General features: G+C 42.2%; 1 non-coding gene across 1 annotated transcript; it reads left to right on the forward strand.

Moving 5' to 3' along the window:
* The first annotated feature begins 5,127 nt into the window (after positions 1–5,127).
* Positions 5,128–5,202, forward strand: Trnas-cga (transfer RNA serine (anticodon CGA)). Its single transcript has one exon. It is a non-coding gene; the product is annotated as a tRNA-Ser (tRNA).
* Positions 5,203–6,485: the final 1,283 nt, after the last annotated feature.

Consider the following 6,485-nt stretch of genomic DNA (forward strand, 5'->3'; position numbering starts at 1 on the left):
AAAACATATGTTCTGTTTCATCATCAAATTCCATCCCGCATCTGTAAAATTCGTTGGGAACTATATCGAATTTGGTATGGAATGCAACGTAATTAACGAATTAGGAATATGTACTTGCTGAAGATGAGTGTTTCTTTAGCTACTATTGCACAAAGTTTCAAAATGTTAAATAAAATCAACGCGTGCCTTATGCTCCTTTTGCTTGTAATTGCCAACAGATGGCAGCGTTCTTAGTTCGATTATTGTATCATACATGCTGTAAAGGACAGCAGACCGCCAGATTAATTATTTTCCACATCTAAATAGTTCTATGATACATGTCAAGTGTAACAATGTTAATTCAGCGACTAAAATGTCACAATTAACGTCATTTATTCAGAATTCGTTGCTGTGACAGGTATCTGCAAACAAAATATATTTTTTTATTCTACTTGTCATCCCTTAATCACAGTCTATATATTTGCCGTTTGTGACATTTTTCCCGCTTTCTATCGCTCTTTCGCCTGTTACGAATCTCTAATGTGTTAAACTGTCGATCAGTGAATCGTTGTAGGCTTTAGCTTTCGTCTGCATTTGTTCCTGACTGACAGTAAAACTATAATAAATGCGCAGTCTTGGTAATAGTATTCCAGTGAAGCTCATTATCTGTAGCATCGTCCCCTGGTTTCTAATCAAAATGAGCTGAAAAGAGGCTTCGTCTGAAAATTGAGGTGTTAATATTTGACTCGAAGACAATCTTTGATTGACACACCTAGAATTTTTTTTATCTTACCCTTGTATATTCGGTATTTATCAACCTAGATATCCCTGATTTCCTCACGCCAATGCATACGCCACTTTCATATTGGCATGGAGACTCTCTTTGGGTGCTTGGATGATTTGGGGTATGGGACAAAACAGCGAGGTCGTCGGCCCCATCGGAATAGGGAAGGATGGGAAAGGGATCCAGCCGTGCCCTTCTAAAGGAACCATACTGGCATTTACCTGAAGCGATTTAGGAAAATCGCGGAAAACCTCAATCTCTATGACCGGACGCGGGTTTGAACCGCCGTCCCCCTGAATGCGAGTCCAGTGTCCTAACCACTGCGCTACCTCACTCGGTAGCCTGTCTTTCTGGAACGTATTTCGTTTTGGACTGCTGATTTTCCTAGTGCTAATATTTGACTTTGACAATCTGTGCATTGCGAGAAATATGTAGACTGCATGAACTGTAAAAGCAGAAAGAAATTCGAAGGGCACGGCAACTAACCAACACAAGGTTGGCATTTTCTCTATCTGACCTACAAGAATGTATGTTCTCCTCTGTCGTGTCTAATCTAGAAAACCGAGACCTGTCTCTGGGGAGTGCTAGAGGTCGGTACTGATCGGATCTGCAGAGGGGTTCGTCTGAATGGGATATAAATAGATACTTGCTAGTCGTGTGTATTCCACCACAGCATAGCTGTTCCCTCTGTGCAGTGTTCACACGAATTATCCAAAAGGTCTCTGCAGCGCTCCATTTCATAGCGCAAGCGGAGTAATCCCCATCTACAATTCTTGTAAAATCCACGAAACCTGTCATTAGCTGTTAGCCAGCTTAAACGTGACAAAGAGGTAAGATTAATGTTGTACTCACCTGTAACGTGACACGCAAATTTGGTAACCGAATTATTGTCTTCATCAGCAGTCTGCTAATGACTATGACAAGCAATACTAAACCAAGAAGTACATTGTAACACATTGAATGCAACTAACGAAAGAACTTAGTGTGGCTCGAAATTGTGCTGTATAACAAAAACCGCCACATTGTCATGTTTTACTCCACATCTCTAATCTGCGACATAATTTTATTACTGATGTAGGCTTTTTGGATACGAAACTCGGAAAAGAATATGCGTACTACGTTGTGCAACAAGTGAAATGAAACTTAAACAGTCACTGTAATTGCCAAACAATAGACGTGTCAGCACGTTTTATCTGTATAACCTTATGTCTTTTATGAAAAAATTTTGAAATTAATTTCAAGAAAAAAAACGCCGTTTGATTAAGCAGTAGATCCGCATCAACATAGGAGAGATATATCGAGGGTTTTTTTCTTCACATAGAACACAAAGAGTTTGTATAAAGGTGCCGAGTTGCTTTATCTAGCTATGCAGGTGGGGAGGGGGGGCATTGATAACAATAGACAGCCAATAAGTAAGTCTTACGCTTATAAGGAGAATCATTTACAAAAACATAAGTGGGTTTTTGGGAATTAAAACATTATTGAATGGACCACAGAAGGTATCTGACATATAATTTACTGTTATTTCTGTCAGTGAAGCGTTGGAAGTCATCAATCGTGAAGCAGTAAACATCCCAGATTCGAACAGTTGTTTATGCACCATCTGAAGCAATCTACCACAGTGGAATACGAAACAACAGACCGAAAATAATGACAACATTCACAATCTATATCTTACAAATCATGTCAAAACTTCGGTTGTGAAAGACTGAGCTATATGTCTTGTCATCATTGTCTGAAATATTACTCGATTGGTTAATCGACATTGTGAAAACAAAAGATTTTCAAATACCGCTACCATCACAAAATTTGTTTACTACTAAATTATTTCAAAAAATGGTTCAAATGGCTCTGAGCGCTATGGGACTTAACTGCTGTGGTCATCAGTCCCCTAGAACTTAGAACTACTTAAACCTAACCTAAGGACATCATACACATCCATGCCCGAGGCAGGATTCGAACCTGCGACCGTAGCGGTCACGCGGTTCCAGACTGCAGCGCCTAGAATCGCACAGCCGCTCCGGCCGGCACTAAATTATTTATTTAGCGACATATTTCGAGGTGATACCACATCATCATACTATAGCAGCATCACAAAAATATTTAACGTAAGTTTATACAGATGTTAAAGTTTCTTTACATGACTGGTGCGACCATCTTTGGTCCTGTTACGTGGCAGTCTTTTTGTAATGTGCTGAAGTATCGCTACTTCCAAGGCTCCCTTGGACTGCATCACCGTTGTTCACAAACTTCACAAGGGTGACTTTAAGACACGCTAACAGAAAACAAATCGGCAGTCTGCTGTTTTAAAGTCACGCTTGTGAAGTTTGTGAACAATGGTGAACAAGTCCAATAGAACCATGGGAATGGCGATACCTCAGCACATCACAAGAAGATTGCCAAACCACAAGAACAAAGACGATCACAGTAGACATGTAAGGAAACTTTAATATCTGTATATACTTATGTTAAATGTTTTTGTAATGCCACTTGAGTCTGATGATGAGGTAATACCTCGAAATATGCCGATGAATAAATTATTTAGTAGTGAACATATTTTTTGACTGGTAGCAATATTAGAAAACCTTTTCATATTTCTGAAACAGTCACGGTCGATTAATGGTCAAAATGGCTGCAACTTAATCGATATTATTTCCTATGAGCGTTATTTTTATTTTCTCCCACCGAATTCTTCACTGTATTGTTGCACTTTTAACCAGCACAATACACACAAGGGATCTTGTTAATATTCTGTCTGTTATTGAGGTTTTTAGTAATGGAGAGTTAAAAAGTGCAAACAGACTTGTTTTCAGCTGCAAGTTTTTGTCCTGTGCGTGGCGTTCACATATGCTGATTCGAAACGAAAACGCGAATGTAATTCGTGTCATGTTTAATAAAAGTGACGCTGTCAAGAACATGCGGCGCAGAACGCGGGCCAGGTCGAGGAAAGCCAGTTACTGTGAGCCGCCCCGGTTGTGAGCAGCCGTCGTCTTGGAGATGGACCAAGGCGCGCCCGCGGTTGGCCGACAGCTAATCTGCTTTCAGAACTTAACACTTTCCCACGGAATTCCAGAGCTGGCGCAACACAAAGAAAGCCCATAACTTTCCTTTACAGCGTTCCTTCTTAGCGCACCAAGAACATAATTCCTCATCACCCCGGCGTGCCTCCTTTGATGTTCTGAGATCCACTTTCGTAACAAGAAAGCTCAGACTGCTTTTCAAAAGGTACTTTCAACTGAAGTAATTATTATTCAAAAAATCTTGGGGATTCCTCCCGAAACAATTTTCGACAGAAATTTTTATAACAGTGGTAGTATTAAGTAACGACGATAGTCCACACGATAAAACGATATCTACTCGTGTGAACAGATATTAGGTATTACATTCAATCCATTTTCACGTGATATATCTTCCGTGTACTGTGGTTCAATCCCCTAAAAAGCACGAAGTAGAGCTTCATCGTTTCTTTACACGGAAAGAAAAGCGAATGTATCCCGTATGTCCAATAAAATGAAATAATTACATTGAAATAAGCTAAATATCAGCACTCATTTGTTGAAATAAACTACAGAGTTTCGCTGTCTGAAAAATGTAACCCGTATACTAGACGAGATGAAGACACGCATGGAAATAATCTGAAACAAATCCTATCAGTTTCAGTCAACTGAAGAACTCGGCCGACTGCCAATGAAATCGGATAAAATTTGGCGCTATGAAAGTTGTGGTTAGGGATTAAAATGCATCTGCCCAACACGAAGAAAAATATTATTCCTTTTTCCACTTCAGCTTTATGTACTGCCTGACAGCTTTCATATAGGGATATTCGGTCGACGATTGTTTAACAAGAAAGAAGAAATGAAACTACCTGGCAGATTAAAATTGTGTGCCGGACCGAGACTCGAACTTGGGATCTTTGCCTCTCGCGGGCAAGTGCTCTACCAACTGAGCTACCCAACCACGACTCACGCCCCGTCCTCACAGCTTAATTCTGCCAGTACCTCGCCTCCTACCTTCCAAACTTTACAGAAGCTCTCCTGCGAAACTTGCAGAACCAGCACTCCTGAAAGAAAGGATATTGCGGAGATATGGCTTAGCCACAGCCTGGGGGATGTTTCCAGAATGAGATTTTCACTCTGCAGCGGAGTGTTATATAAGGAAGTTTCATATCAGCGCACACTCCGCTGCAGAGTGAAAATCTCATTCTGGAAACATCCCCCAGGCTGTGGCTAAGCCATGTCTCCGCAATATCCTTTCTTTCAGGAGTGCTAGTTCTGCAAGGTTCGCAGGAGAGCTTCTGTAAAGTTTGGAAGGTAGGAGGCGAGGTACTGGCAGAAGTAAAGCTGTGAGGACGGGGCGTGAGTCGTGGTCGGGTAGCTCAGTTGGTAGAGCACTTGCCCGCGAAAGGCAAAGGTCCCGAGTTCGAGTCTCGGTCCGGCACACAGTTTTAATCTGCCAGGAAGTTTCATATCAGCACACACTCCGCTGCAGAGTGAAAATCTCATTCTGGAAGAAAGAAGAAAGCTAAAAGATTGATGGATGCTTTATTTCCGTGCTGCAACCAATAGCCGTTGCAAGAAAATAGGGGAAAGCCGAAATGGTAATCACCAGAGAAAGGTCCTCAGATGTTGGCGTGACAATTATAAGGAACGATCAAAAAGTTTCCGTTCTAAGGCGGTACAGTCAAGAATCGGAATGTTAACCAGGCAAAATTGCCGTGAGCGTTGAGGCAACCACCCCACCAACAGGTGAAGATACCCGTTTGGTGAAACAGTGTCCAGTGAAGAAGTCCGTAACTGCCTACTACACACCCTCGTCCGACAGGAATCGTGGACACCTCAAGCCATTTTTTAAAGCACCGAAGGCGTGATTATCGCATGGGAGAGATAAGGACTATAGGGCGGGTCCTCGAATGTCTCTAACATGAGTTGGTGTAACCTCTCCCTCCTTCGCAGATCGCCCGGCGTCCTGTGTCGAATCATGGCCAGCACGGAATTGGCACACCATTCTACAATGACGATTTTCGACATACATGCTTCCCCGTAGACATTCTTTACTCTCCGATGGATGTCTAACGATATTTGACTTTCTATAGCGAAGAAAAGAATAACAACACGTTTGTCCTGTTTGGACACATTTGATAATAGCGTCGTCACATTTCACATCGCCGTCTTTACTGCACACACCTTGGAAAGACACGAATGCATCAGTTACCTCTCGCCTACATGTTGGTGGTTATATAACCGCATCGGAATCGCGCTACATTACATATACGCTACAGTAACACCCTCAAACGAAAACTTTTTGGTCGACCCTTATACATAAAATCTCCACCCGCGAACTCTACTCCAGCCCACCACCAGCAGTGGAGGGTGAATCTTTGACAAAGTCAGCCACTTTCGCTGTCGAAACGCCAGAAAAACATCATCAAATAAACGAAGATCCCGTGGTGAAAACAGACACGATACACGTAAACAAGTGGCCACAAGACCCTCAACCAATCTGCACTTTCAGTTCCCCGGTTTCCAAATCATCTAAAGCTACAGACTTTGTTGTCTTCATTTGCCGGCCGGAGTAGCCGAGCGGTTCTAGGCGCTTCAGTCTAGAACCGCGCGACTGCTATGGCCGAAGGTTCGAATCCTGCCTCGGGCATGGATGTGTGTGTCGTCCTTAGGTTAGTTAGGTTTAAGTAGTTCTAAGTTCTAGGGGATTGATGACCTCAGTC

This window comes from Schistocerca nitens, chromosome 3 (genome assembly GCF_023898315.1).
Source record: "Schistocerca nitens isolate TAMUIC-IGC-003100 chromosome 3, iqSchNite1.1, whole genome shotgun sequence".
Lineage (NCBI taxonomy): Eukaryota > Metazoa > Arthropoda > Insecta > Orthoptera > Acrididae > Schistocerca > Schistocerca nitens.